The following is a 15,944-nucleotide window of genomic DNA, read 5'->3' on the forward strand; positions in this document are numbered from 1 at the left end:
ACACAAATAAACATTAGGGGAGAGTCGGGTAGTATCGGACGTCGGGTAGTATCGGACAGTGCGTTTCTTTCATCTACCACCATATGGTAGTACCTGAATGACATGGTTACGTTTCTCTATGCGACATCACAGAAACGTAGCCATGTCAATCAGGTACTATCATCGTGTGGTAGATGAAAGAAACTCACTGTCCGATATTACCCGCTGTCCGATACTACCCGACTCTCCCCTAAGGCTTACCTTCAAATGTGGCAACAGTGCCTCCATAGAAGAATTCCTTATAACAAAAGTTTAGGTGTTGATCATCGCGTCCATGGTATTCTCCGATGGATTCGTCTTAGCAGAAAGATTCTCCTCTTCTTTACACTTGCTGTGGTTGCTAACGGTGTTCCAGCGTTTTATGTATTGTAGTAAGGATATTGCACACTTGAATAATTTTTCCGAAGATCCATGTTGAATTAATGTTTCTGTATGACATGTTTCCCAACTTTTTTGTTCGTAACGAAATTGATCGAGATATAGGGGAGAGTCGGGTAGTATCGGACAGTGCGTTTCTTTCATCTACCACCATATGGTAGTACCTGAATGACATGGTTACGTTTCTCTATGCGACCATCACAGAAACGTAACCATGTCAATCAGGTACTATCATCGTGTGGTAGATGAAAGGAACTCGCTGTCCGATATTACCCGATGTCCGATACTACCCGACTCTCCCCTAATATATTTCGCTCTTGAGTTGCTTAAGCATTTCAGTTAGCACATGAACAGAAGGATGTGGTTCATGAAACTGTTTTTTTTAATGTCTATGGAAGGATTCAGGCCCATTTGTCGTTCCAGGATCGCTTGAAGAACAACGAGCCCATAACACTAGTGGAAAGTAGGCGTCATCACTGATGTAGTTGTCGAACACATATTCGACGAAAGCTTTCATTTGGGATTATCAGGAATTATGCTGTGCAATTCAACAAATCCCTCACCCACAATATTTGGAGATAATTACTGCAATCCAAGGACATATTTGAGATTTTTACCTACTTCTGAGTTTTTATTCACGTATTCACATGTTTTCAATGTTTTCAATTTTGCAGACAGTCCCAAGTGAAAGCCGCAATGTTTAATACGCGCGGTGTTGCCATATAGGGGAGATTCGGCTAATTCCGCAATATTAAGAAGTAAATCTATATTATTTTTTTATCAAAATGTTTATTGAAAAATGTTATCAATGTATGTAGACATGGACGAAATCTTTCATTACCAAATGAGATAAAGAGACCTATTAAAATGCAAATATATTTAGTTGTACATACATTACAGTTGAAAAAGAACAACTCGGGTAATTCCGCAATAGTATTTGGCTAATTCCGCAGTCGTAAATAATTATGAAAGTAACATAAAAGGAACAATTTATATGTAACAATGCTCATTTTCTTCACAGCTGTGTAGTAAAAGACGATAAACAGCCAACTTTCGATGTTTCACTGTATTGCCGACGAAGTGTCGACCAACATCCTTGATTTTTTTTTTCTATAGCACTTCAGAGGTCATGCCTCCTGTTGACAGCCTCTCAAAACTTACGTTCACGCTATTGTAAAGCCGCAGTAAAATCATATATGCACTACTGCGGAATTACCCGTACTGCGGAATTAGCCGAGTTTCCCCTATCCAATATTTGGTTTCCTCTTCGCTTTCATTGTCCGTTTATTTATTTGCGGTATTGTAACCTCAATTCTTTCGTTAATGAAACGATATTCCACAGCCCCTTTTGCGCTAATGCAACACACCCTTTCCTACTCTCCTTCAGCAAACTACACTTCGAAGATTGCCAGTGGTTGAAGGAACAGTAATTTGGAAAACGTATTCGTGTATCGATCCTGTGTCGTTGGAGTAATATTTTTCGGTAACTACAGTTTGTTGTTTAGTGTTTTTATGTCCGTTGTCGTTTCATGAAATTTCTGTATGTAACAAAATTTTTCATGTAATTCTACATACCATAATACGATAAATTTCTGGTGGATTTCATGAAATGTTTACAAAGTATATTTTAACTTTCTGTCCCTCACCCACACTTTCGTTCTCTTTACGTAACATCAGCACGTAACTAAATTGAAAATTACAGTTGTTACAGAGACGTTGTATACGCATCGCTGAGAAGAGAAACCCGCATGCTTCATATGTCAACATATTCTTGCAATGTCAAATAAGTAGCTGTCTTTCATTTCTCACTAGATGAAGAGTCACAAGCTTATGTCTGTGTTAATGGGAAAGAAATAATGAATTTAAATGAAATGAATGAACTATACTTTTATTTTAAGGTCCTCCCTTATTTTTAATTGTATTTCTGCAGGAATATATAGGATGAAAGAGTAATGGAACGGAGAAAAATTCTCTCCGGCGCCGGGATTTGAACCCGGGTTTTCAGCTCTACATGCTGACGCTTTATCCACTAAGCCACACCGGATTCCACCCCGGCATCGGAAGAATCGTCTCAGTTTTAATTCCATCGTATGATGACACAGAATATCTGCATGGAAATATCATGTGTACTTCGGTACATTATAATAATATATAGGAATATATAGGCGAAGATTCATTCTGAATGGAGAATTCAAAACATAATTAAATTAAAATAAAGCACAGTATAAATGGAATCAGTGTATAGAATGTTTGTACAAAAAAAATGTATAAACTAGCTATATAAACTCAGTGAAAAAGAAAAATATTAGTTTTAAGGCCCGAGAAAAGATGACGAGGTTAGATTATTTGGAAACAGAAAGACAACCTCTAATGTCTGTTTGAAGATCTTAGAAAGGGCTGTTGTAAATGAAGGGTCATGGGAAAAAAATCGTCGATATCCACCTTTTGACATTTTTGAGTTAAGTAGTACACTCTGTTGTTGTTCTTCAGAGGTACTGCAAGCCTGTACATTAACGATGAATTATGTTTTTATATTAAACTCCTTTAACGTAATGAAATCGTGACATTCGGCCTTCTGAATACTACCGGTAAAATATTTGGATGTATCATAGTTTATTGTGCGATTTCATGTATCTTATGGGCTGAATTCCTAGCCGGACATTACACTCACGGAAACAAAAGGTGACCGGCAGTGTTTTTTGAATTGACCGCTAAACGGTACAGTTAGATATGTCAGCATAAATTCAATCGGAATATAAGTCACAGTAATACTATTAAAGCTAATCCTGATGTTATGGTATACAACATCATGTATAATAATCCAGATTTAGAATGTTGAGAAGCAACATTTATATGTGTAAACGCGTGTTGATCGAAAATAGATATTAGAGATAATATTAGTACCGTAAAGTGGGGATATTTCGGACGCAGGGGTAACATCAGACGGTAATTAAATTTATCATATTTTATGTTGGTAATACCAGTTCTTAGCATCTTTTCCGCGCTTTTTACTATGCTCGTATCGCTTGTATGTTTCTGCACATTTTTAAAGACCCATTGGTGTTACCAACATAAAATATGATAAATTGAATTACCGTCTGATGTTACCCCTGCGTCCGAAATATCCCCACTTTACGGTATATGCAGATCAACTTCAACGTTATACATATCCGTCATATTTCCTTCGTAGCTGAATGGATAGCACTTTAGCCTGCTAAGGAAATGTTCCCTGTTTGGTTCCTAGCTGTGTTTGTTTGTTTTTTTTTATTAGAGTCTGTTATTACATCTGTGCAATTTTAACGTTTGTTACTCAGAATTATTTTACGTTCATTGGATACATTTTGGCAAAATTATGTAGCCCTGAAAAGGGCTGCTTTTGGGTGTCCATTCAATACACACACCAAAAACCTCTCTTGTCACCGACCTCTTGTAATCAAGTGTGAAAGCATACATTAATTGTTAATATTCGCGGAAGCATGTTATAATATTGAAACATATACAGAAATAATAATAATAATAATAATAATAATAATAATAATAATACATGTAAACTTGGACTCTCACTCTGAGAGAGGAACATAGGTTAAGGGTGTTTGAGAATAAGGTGCTTAGGAAAATATTTGGGGCTAAGCGGGATGAAGTTACAGGAGAATGGAGAAAGTTACACAACGCAGAACTGCACGCATTGTATTCTTCACCTGACATAATTAGGAACATAAAATCCAGACGTTTGAGATGGGCAGGGCATGTAGCACGTATGGGCGAATCCAGAAATGCATATAGAGTGTTAGTTGGGAGACCGGAGGGAAAAAGACCTTTGGGGAGGCCGAGATGTAGATAGGAGGATAATATTAAAATGGATTTGAGGGAGGTGGGATATGATGATAGAGACTGGATTAATCTTGCACAGGATAGGGACCGATGGCGGGCTTATGTGAGGGCGGCAATGAACCTTCGGGTTCCTTAAAAGCCATTTGTAAGTAAGTAAGTAAGTAATACATGTAAACACTACTACAACATTTTTTTGATTCTTGAATTAATATTTTCATTAAATTTCAAAATCCAACAATTAACTCAGACACCTTAAGCGATGCAAACATTTTGTAAACAGATTTAAAATCAGCGCGAATATTGTCCTCCGTTAAGCGGAAATGCTTGTTTGTTTAACTTCCCATAAGTCGGAAACCAGTCATGATTCTAATCGGTGACAACTTTTAAAAGTAATTTCCATTATTTCTCAACGTTTTTCTGGCTTTGATCCCCATGTAACATGAAAAGTAAAAAAGCTTGCCGTTTACTAACTTTTAAGGTGTAATATTGTCTATTATGAACAGATCACTTCGAAGTTAGTATATTATTTCTCACTTTCAAAAAGCGATTTTGATTTAGAATTTTTTTCGACGCTTTCCTTAGACTTCGTCCTATCAATCATAAAAATATCTTAATAGTGCGATTGATTGACTGTCATAGGAGCTACGACATGATAAATGTTTAACGGAATTATTGTTTTCGTTTGCTAACTGCAACCGGCGGACAATTGTTCCAATCTCTAGACGTGAACAGATAACTGCCGTGGCAGAGGATTTCATAACATTTCATGACAGCAATGTCGCAGCATCAGTGTCATCGCGAGAACGCGCCTTTAGAATTAGTTGAAAGGCTCAAGAAAAGATGGTAAGATCATTTTCAAAAATAGGTGTGGATAGAACAGATGAATATAGCCCGAATTTGTCCATTATCCATTTTCTCACTGATCACTGTAATCCTAAGCCGACTGATTTATACAGCCATTTTCAAAGAATTGTGATTCCTTCCTTTCTATTCTGAGAAGTACACAGTTGAAAGCCCCTGCAAATCGGCTTTCACTCTCTCAAATCACCGATAAAAGAAAAGAGACAGACTGACCATAAAGAAATCCTCCGACGTCTGGTTGCTAAATAGGATGCGAAAGCTGTCAGTGGTGGTTGATTTTGAGCTTGCAGACTTCATTATCTTGTGTTTTGACATGCCGTGCAAAGTGAAGCCTTCCGATTCTGTAGAATTACTTTCTTCTACAAAGATTCGAGCTGGAATTGCGTAAGCGCTGCATGTTATGTGAGAGATTAATTACATTTTGAAGATGTCTATTTATAGGTCTAAATATTCTGAAGGGTGAGTTTAAACCCATAGTGTCACTTCCATCATAGTGAACTATTCCGTTCACTTATAGGTTTACCAGTAGATTGTGCTAAGTTCACTACGTGTCAAGATTTCATACAGACATGCTTACATGTTCCTAGACCACTACATCCTCACTTCACCAACCAATGATCGGAGAAATGCTATGAAGATGAGAGTGGACTGGAGATCGGTCGGAACTGTGTTAATGTCTATACCGGGTGTTAAAGAACGCATTCAGTGTTTTAAGAGGTGGTAGTACCGATCAAAACAAGAAAAAGAGTCTAATAAGCATGGGCCATGAATAGTGTCGTGACATCGGTATATTTGTATTAGTCTGAGGTGAACATACGACGCCCCGGACAGAATGTAGTCGACGTGTTTCAAGTACAGGCAACGGAAGCGAATTTGAAACACGCCTAAGCAAGCACGTTCCATGTTTTGTATACGATCATTGCCTATTATAAAAGACAGTACAATTATTGTAGGCCTATAATAAGGGCTAATATCGGAAAGGTCTAAAATGCTGGTAAGGTTGAGAAATCATACTTAAATTGTCACAAATGTGGTAAAACATAAGTCTGAAAAGATGTTTTTTTTTATATTTAGAGTTTTGCATTACAGTTTTAGAAAGCCGAAAACGTATATGGGTACAATTTTGCTTTCTCTATATTTAACTGTTTCATTAATTTATTTATTACATCACTTTCGTACCTTACTTTTATTGCATGTTGTTTGCCTGGTTTCGGTTCCTGCTGCAATAAACAACAACATTCATTTTCAAAATTTCAAATGAAAATGACCGCCAAGTGTCGGATAGTACAGGGACATCATTTTATTTTTACTTCAATTTTTATTGTACCTGAGTTTTTGAATGTACTTCACTCCCACCCCTTCACACAGAATCAAGGCCACATATAGTAAACAGCACTGAGTTAGCGAGTATAGTACGTTCCAGAAATATGTTCGCGTTTTTCAGTGACGAAAGAGCTTTCAATATTGAATCATATTTTCGCACAGGTACTGTCCGTTTGCCTACGTTGCATCCCGATTTCCCCCATCTACTGTTAGGAATTGGACGTTTACGTAATATTATACAACCGTTTAAAATAACTTAAATAAAAAGGCCTCGTTAAGTAATTGTCACGTGATTTCCTCCCTTATCCTGCGGCATAACCACTTGGACGGACAGTAGATAGCATGTATGAGTAATTTTATCTGTGCGGGTCGGGCAGAAGTGAGATTGAATTTACAGTACGCAAGGTAGGCCTACTCTTTTATAGAGTAGGTACAGAATTATTTCAACATGAGTTACTAATATGAAAGACGAAACTGGTAATTGGAATTAGATGCAATACTCTATAATGCGTTAATATGCACAAAAGAACTGAAGCCTGTATCGAAAACAACGGCCACCATTTTCAAAACTGTGTTTAAATATTCATATTATGATTATTTTTCAATTTACCTTCATTCTCTATATTGTGCACTAATGTGCTATAGACAGTATAATATACACTGCATAATGAATACGTCCACATGGACAGCTCAGTTCGTGAGTAAAAATACTCATTGTTAATACTGTACTGTATTTTGTTTAAACAAAAACCTAATGAAAATTATCAAACTCGAAAGCGCGATATTTCCTAGTTTACGTAAATGGATTAACTGCTTTTCTTCCCTCCTATACGTAGTAAAGTGATTTGTTTGTACTCTACGTCAGTATCATCGATCTCCAGTCGTGGAAGAGGATAGCAAACGGCGTTGATCCAGAGGTATAGCCAAGTTAATACTAAAAATGTTAGTAAAAATAAAATGATGTCCCTGTATAACCTTGTATGCTGAAAAACTGCGTTCAACATCGGCTGAAACCAAGGACGCATATGTAAAATATTTCATATTATCAATTTTATTTCTACATCAGACAGTAATTAAAAAAACTGTGGTTTTAATTCATTACGCAAAATTGCAAAAGTTTTATGAGATGACAAGTGCGATTATTATAAAGTTGATGTAGAAATGAAATTGATGATGTGAAATATTTCACGTATGCACCCTTGGTTTCAACCGATGTAGAACGCAGTTTTTCCGCTTACAAGGTTGTACTATCCGACACTCGGCGGTCATTTTCATTTGAAACTCTAAAATGAATGTTGTTGTTTATTGCAGCAGCAACCGAAAGTAAGCGAACAACATGCAAGAAAAGTAAGGTACAGAATGTATGTGATAAATAAATTAATGTAACAGTTAAATATAGGAAAAGCAAAATTGTACGCCATATACGTTTTCGGCATTCTAAAACTGTAATGCAAAACTCTAAATATAAAGAAAAACATCTTTTTAGACTTACACTTTACCACTTTGTGACAATTTAAGTATGATTTCCAACAATTATTCTCAACCTCACCGGCATTTTAGACCTTTTCGATATTAATCCTTATTATACAATCATTGTATTGTCTTGATTTTATAACACGCAATAATCGTATACAAAACACGGAACGTGCTTGCTTAGGCGTGTGTCAAATTCGCTTCCGCTGCCTGTACTTGAAACGCAGACTACATTGTGACCGGCGTCTTATGCTCACCTCATACTAATACAAATATACCGATGTCACGGGCCTAGTCATAAAATTTGTATCTTTCGAAATATGAGTATACTTGTTCATCAAGATCCTAGTAGATGTTCAATGTGATTGTCATATAAAAATAGTATTCAATATTCTAAGCGGTAGTAGTAGTCACGGAAACAAGGAAAAAGTATAATGAACTTAGGTTCTAAGATTAATATCTTCTGAGGTGTGAGTACTTGTTCATTAATATAAGAGACGCTCACCATGATTTCCATAAAAAAAACGTTAACTATTTTAAGAGGTCTTAGTATCCATCAAAACAAGACAAAGTCTAATAAACATAAGGCCAAAATCTCAATTGAGCAAGATCAACAATCGGCAGGTTTAATTAGAAGAATTCGCGAATGAAGTTGAGTAAAGAAAGAAAATTGAAATTGTCGAAGCATGTGCAGCGCAAATAGGAGCGGGCGTGTAACATGTTACTGTAACAACCGGCATGTTTACTGTCATTTCATACAAGATGGCGACATTTTATAAATACAATTATAGTTTACTGCTAAACGTGAGTGCATTTCTTCATTCTTACATCTTAAATTCAATATCTCACCCCGAGAGACGTATTCAGGCATAAAATTTGGGGCTGTCTCCTCTATCCTCCTGAGTCCTGAGAGTATAGTGTACTATACCATACTTCATACATGATTATGATATAAGATGTGTGTGCAGAGACCCGAAGTATAATGTAATATACCTGCATTTGTGCCCTAACTGTAACCTACAGATTTTTTTCAGTATTTTTCCTCATGTCAGCGACTTTTTTTTTTTTTTTGAAGAGTAGAATTATATTTAATTTTAAAAATAAAACAACAAATGTCTTAGGGCTCAGGAGGCTTTACACCTACCTCGATTTTTCACTACGATCAGACTGTGAATCGAAACCGGGCAGCCTGGATGGAAGACCCGGGCGACTAAAAATATATTCATAAAGAAAACATTTGGACTTATTTTGATTGAATACATTTTGTTCTTTTTACAAAGAAAACATATCAAATAATTTTGGGAGACATTATTAAATCCTGGTATGCCCATGCAGACTGTAAAACGAGGTTCGGTATAATGAAGTTTTACTAATATTTCTGTGCGTTGCATTCATATCATAAATATCGCCGCTTGCATGCGAGAGTTTGTGGTTTACCGCCCGCTTCGTTTTCCCAAACCGCTAAAATATGAACGGAACTTTGGTCGAGAGGCATGCATACTGTTACATTTTGTTGAAAGATTGATTTATGTTGGTCCTCCAGATTAGAATTTAGCCAAATTAGGTTTCGTTAAGGTGGATTAATGTAAGTATTCCTTCAAATGTCTGTGCCTGTAGTTCAAACAGGTTGTAGTTGTTACTTTGTTAAATATAATTCGTTTGTTGTAACGAGTACGAAGTATGGAAGTTTTTCTAATGTAGATTACATAAACGCTCCGGGTTCTCCATTATGTTGTGAATTTCAGAACAAATTTGTGAGGAAATATATGGATTTTAAAATTAATTTTGAACTAATCCAATGTAACAACTTTTCTGAATTAACGATAAAAGTTCTAGAATTTTAGATTCTGGCACTCGTGCCAACAAAAATATAGATAATATTTACTGTATGTTTTAGAGAACTTGAATAAACTGCATTCTATTTAAGTTTGCATAATCTTTACCACAATTTTCGGCAATATATTTTTTGTTATTTATCTTGAGAACAATGAATGTCGCACTTGAAAGTTTCCTGCGTCATAAATGCATGATGCTAAGTTGTCTAGCACTTGGTTTTGACGTAAACTGATAGTTAAATAAATAATATCAATAATAAACATTTGTTAACATACGTTAACTTTGTCACTGTTAATGAATATTGTTAATCAACAGTGTTAATTTATTTTCGTTTGGACTAGATTTCAGCTTCATTGCTCCATAATTGGCTAGCATACAGTATATTCTGCAAGCCATTGTTGCTTTTAGCTGGCAACTGGAAGATTCATTAACGAGCACTCGATCTGTTTTAGTTGGTTTTCATGTACTATTTATTGTAGTTTTCCAATTAGTGAACATTCGACATCATTTATAAAATGTTTGATGCATTATAATGCATTTAGTCTGAATGAGAATTCATATTCTTCCATAATGTTGAAATAGTAGTATTTTATTTACGTACAGTTATGAATCCTTCACTGTAATCAATAACGTTGTTGCATACATATCTAGTTGACCTGGGTTCAATTGAAGGGTTCAGATCTATAGTGGGCCAAGCGCCATTTACTAAAACCGTAGAAAACAAGGGTTAAAATGAAGTTATCAACAGTAATCTCACTAGACGTTTTGATTTATCTAGAGAAAATCAAAACTCGAGTGGGATTTAATTGACTATTACACGATTAGAAGAAAGTATATAAAGCGTAGAAGTAACGAAGTACTCCAATACAATAAAATATTAATTGACTTACGAAAATACAACTGTCTTCAAATGTATTATTGTACCATCTCAACATTACAAATATTACGCTAGATGCATGCTAGATGGCAGTAGTGTCTTTATACAGACACTGAATGATTACTATTCAATAAATCTTAATATTAAACAATCTCTGATACGTGACTATCCATAATATCATATAGCAGAAGTTCTTTTTATCCTCTCAGAGCAGAAGCTATAACATAACCTAACTAATATACACAAGTGTTAGAAAAGTTTTAATTAACGACGATGACATAAAAAATAAACATGAATAATTTTAAAAGGAATAATTATTGAATGTACAATTTTCAAATTTGAATGTGGTTGGTGGTTCAATTGATGTTATATTGGACGTGTGCGTAATACAAGTGGAACTCGTTGATTTAGGCCTACATGGTGTATTCAACTTCTTCAGAATTTCCGAATGAATAATTTTAAAAGGAATAATTATTAAATGTACAATTTTCAAATTTGAATGTGGTTGGTGGTTCAATTGATGTTATATTGGACGTGTGCGTAATAGAAGTGGAACTCGTTGATTTAGGCCTACATGGTGTATTCAACTTATTCAGGATTTCCGAATGAATAATTTTAAAAGGAATAATTATTGAATGTACAATTTTCAAATTTGAATGTGGTTAGTGGTTCAATTGATGTTATATTGGACGTGTGCGTAATAGAAGTGGAACTCGTTGATTTAGGCCTACATGGTGTATTCAACTTATTCAGGATTTCCGAATGGTGCTCTTCATTTATTTGTAAATCGGATTTCAGAAGATGCATAGGTATGATAAGTGATTTTTATTCATTTTTGTTCTTGAATGCCAATGCGAGTCATATTTGAAACTGCTGTGCATCGACTGGAGTGGTTTGTAATTTTATATATATATATATTTTTTTTTTTTTTGACGTCCAGACCAGCGCAGTTTCAAATGTTGGCAAACAAAGAAACAAAAGCTAGGGACGCGATAAAATTAAACAAATGCTAGGGACGCGATAAAATTAAACAAATGCTAGGGACGCGATAAAATTGTGCGATAAGCAGCCATGATTGGTTGAAATACGTCCTTTCGTACCGTTTTATTGGTCAAAAGTAGTATGACGTAGTAAGAGTGTAATAGTCACCATAATTCAATGGAAACACATAGCAAGTAATATAAAGTATACACATTCAAACTAAATTATATGTCAGTTTTCATTAAACTATGGTATTCACTTAACTTTAACCCTTGCTTTCTCCGTTTTCAATAAATGGCTCTTGGCCCACTATGGCTCTAAACCCTTCAATTCCTGGAAATGATATGGATATTTATCTCCATCTTATTGGAAATGAGTGTGTGTCATAGTTCTACTACATATGTCTAGTTTTGATCCACAATCCTCAAACTATATGTATATTATATAATGTAGATTGACTGTGAGTAATTAATATATATTTTTTTCTTTCCAGGTAAGTGATATATGAAAGGAAGGCAGATTTCCGAACTTAAATCACCATCTTGAAAAGATCGTAAGTAGAAATTGAAGTGATTGAAAACATTTTTATTGTTTTAAGGGATGAAATTATGGTTTATTTGGCTGTGATGGAGTATATGATTATTTGATTCACTGTCTCAGTGTCTTTACAAAAATTATGTTCCATGTGGTACCAGTGTTGAATATGATGGAATTGCATATGCTGGGGGAAATACTTAAAATAATCAGATGTAAAGTGAGAAAAAACCAAAGGATAGAAGTTCGTTCCGGTGCTGTGGATTGAGCCTCGGCTTAGCTCAATTATAGAGCACCCAATCAAGACAATCAACAATCAATCAGGTATTTGCGATAAGGCAGATACTGGAAAAGTGTAACGAGTGTAACATAGGACTACACTTTTTGTTCCTGGACTTTAAAGCAGCTTACGATAGTATCAATAGAAGCGAAATGTTTAAGGCATTGCTCGAATTTCAAGTTCCAGAGAAATTGATAAGATTAATAATGGCAACAATGGAGAGTAACAAATGTAGATCCAAAGTAAATGCAGAATTGTCAGAAGCATTTGAAATAAGTAAGGGATTAAGGCAAGGAGATCCTTTAGCTTGCCTGTTGTTTAACATCGCCCTAGAGAAGGTAATAAGGGCAGATGGAGTACAAACAACTATACTATTTTCTATAGAACATCCCAGACCTTGGCATTTGCTGATGACGTAGTTATCATTAGTAGAAACATCAAAAGTCTGAGTAACGAATTTGAGAGACTGAATGAAAAGGCTGGACACATGGGATTAGCTATCAATCAAGAGAAAACAAAATATATGTTTAGTGGGTATTCTAGAATATCAATACCAAATGAGCTTAAGATATAGGAATTTACGTTTGAGAGGGTCAAGTCTTTTAAATATTTGGGATCAGTAATAACAGAAAACAATACCATGGATAGTGAAATAGGAGCTAGATTAATAGCAGCCAATAAGAGCTATTTTGGATTAGCAAATATATTAAAAGCAAAGAATGTTCCTTGTACGATTAAAACTAAAATTTATAAAACAATGATAAGACCAGTGTTGATTTATGGAGCGGAGACTTGGACCCTGACAAAAAGAGAGGAAAATTCTCTGGGAACTTTCGAAAGAAAGATCTTAAGAAGAATATATGGAGCGATTAATGAGGGAGGAATGTGAAGAAGAAGGTTTAACCGGGAATTACAGTATATCAGTTATATGAAGAACCGGATATAGCGGCGATTATAAAATCAGAAAGGATAAGATGGCTTGGTCACCTCATGAGAATGAGCGAAGACGAAATAGCCAAAAAGCTGCTTTTTAATGAAACTGGAGGGATAAGGAAAAAGGGAAGACCTAAGCTCAGATGGTTTGATGGCGTGACAGATGACTTGGTGGCATTGGGAGTGAGAAATTGGAGGAGGAAGGTACAGGAAAGACAAACATGGAAAAGAATTGTTGAGGACGCCAAGACCCACGTGTGGCTGTAGTGCGGAGATGATGATGAGTGAGTAAGACTGGGGGCCCTGGGTTCGATTCCCGGAGTGAATTTTTCTCCGTTATTGATAAATAATAACCACAGCAGAGAATTGTATAGGATTAAAAATCAATACCTTATACGTGTGAAGCGAGTTTAAACGTAAATCTATACTCTTTTAATCACTGTCACATATGACAGAGATGGAGGTGAAATTTTATACATTTATTATAAGTAATGTATTTTTTCGCATAATTTTACAAGAACCGTCCAAATATATAAATTCGAATCATCAGAGCTCTCGATTTGTGTTTTCATGTCAGAGGTACAGCGCAAGGGTAAGCTGATTTATTATTAGGAATTTCTTAATAATTCATGGTTTTTCTTTGCCAAAATACTTGCTTTTCATCTGCAGCGGTGTATACAATAATTCTCTATAAACAATGTTCAATAAATGATTGTGTAGCTACAATATTTCTGTTCTCTTGAGAGAATATGAAAAATCAGTTTATTTTAACATGTATATCATAATACAATATATACGGGGAGTTTCATAATTATAGGGACACACTGCAGGAGTGACTAGATTGTATTCAACTGGGGGTACGCGTACTCCTGGGGTTCCTAGGGGGTACGTAAAATTTAAAATAAGCTTATACCTGTCATGAAAAAAAAAGTATTTCATGAATGATGGGAGCTAATGAAAACCTCTTCTGCCAAACCGAATTTGCATTGTCTTCTATTATTCTGCTCAATAATGAAATCTTCTAACTCAGCTTGTTATGTTAACCATGCTCCTATAACGATAAATTTGTGATAAATTGTTGAGTTTAATTTATTTTAGATACAGCTATGTATGATTTAAATTAAATATAACAATAGAGTGAAAAGTTGTCTCTAGGGATACGAGGAGAAAAGCGATTGAATACCACTGGACTAGAAGACTTAGACCCGGAAATCAACCATTTCCGAGATATGTCATCACTATGGCCACCAACTAAATACACCTCGTTCATTTGCAACCTGATTCCTTACTTGATAGACTTAATGGCAGTGCGTATCTTCATTTTTTTTTACAATATGAGCTATGCGATCTTTCGGATGGTGTGAGTTTTTGGGAAAGACAGCTGCTGTGATATGTGTATGACGGAGCACCAACTCAATTTCATTTGAACGTTCGAGAGTTCTTACGCACAGGCCTGACGGCCTTATCTCTACCAGATTAAATAAATAAATACTAAATAAATAAATATTAAATACTAAACTTCAACAGATGTATCAGACATGGCTTACCAATACCACGGCCTCCATGGTCCCCCGACTTCAATTCTCTGAATTTTTTGTTTGGGATATATGAAATGTTTTGTGTATTAGAGCCCCATTGATAATGTTAACGAACTCCAGTAACGCACTGTCAATGATTTTCAGCTTATTAGAAACACACTAGGGATATTCGAAGGTGTATGATTTTCAATGAAGACACGTGCTGATGCCTACCTTATCATGGACGGTGGTCATATTGAGCACATGCTGTAACGCTCTTTTCCTCCCAGTGCATATCGGATGTTTTGTTATTCCAGAGGACCTGTACTCACGTTAAGTGATACTAGGATAAAGTATATGTTTATTAGGACTTTTTGTCTTGCTTCATTGCCCTCTACTAATTCTTTCAGTTTGTAACTATAATTATGAAACACCTTGTATATATGCGTATATATAATGTTACTATATAGCTGAGAAAATGAGAAACACCTTAAGTACTCACTTGAGTTCATTATTTTCTGAGTTTAGTACCATTTCCGATATTGAATTTATTTTCCGAAATTGAAGTTAGCTTTCCCGAAATTAAAATTAGCTTTTCTGGAATTGAGATTGAAAAGCATAGTGATAAGTCTAATGGCCACTTTAGCATCCAAAGACGACGTATAGAGAAGCTAATCTAACTTTTTGTTAAAAATTAACTATTTAGTTTTATTTTTGTGTGTAATTTTAACGTACCACACAATACCGTATGTTTTATGTTTCAAGTGAAATTAGTTTCAAAATCTTTATAGTTTTCATTATGGTTGTGTTACCTCGCATTTTATGTGCAATTGTTTTTAATTTCTCCGTTTAAATTAGCAGTGCATAACTTTATGCATGCTCTTGGTCCACTAACAAACTTGAGTTCTTTTTCATACCGACGAATGATTTCATCTATGCTGTGTGAAACGCTTGCTCCATTAGATGTTCTTATGTTCCTCAATTTAGCTAGCATTGTTTCTACTTAACCGCCGGCAAGGGCCCATTTAATGCACACTAGAATAACGTCGTAGGCTATATTTCAAAATGCTTTGCGTAGCGT

General features: G+C 35.3%; 1 protein-coding gene and 1 non-coding gene across 4 annotated transcripts in view; one reads left to right on the forward strand and one right to left on the reverse strand.

The window, feature by feature from the left end:
- Positions 1-15,944, forward strand: part of LOC138703025 (uncharacterized) — a 601,413-nt gene that overhangs the window by 262,224 nt on the left and 323,245 nt on the right. The gene's annotated exons all lie outside the window — the stretch shown is intronic.
- On the reverse strand, positions 2,390-2,461 carry TRNAY-GUA (transfer RNA tyrosine (anticodon GUA)). Its single transcript has one exon. It is a non-coding gene; the product is annotated as a tRNA-Tyr (tRNA).

The sequence above is a fragment of the Periplaneta americana genome, chromosome 7 (assembly GCF_040183065.1).
Source record: "Periplaneta americana isolate PAMFEO1 chromosome 7, P.americana_PAMFEO1_priV1, whole genome shotgun sequence".
Taxonomy (NCBI): domain Eukaryota; kingdom Metazoa; phylum Arthropoda; class Insecta; order Blattodea; family Blattidae; genus Periplaneta; species Periplaneta americana.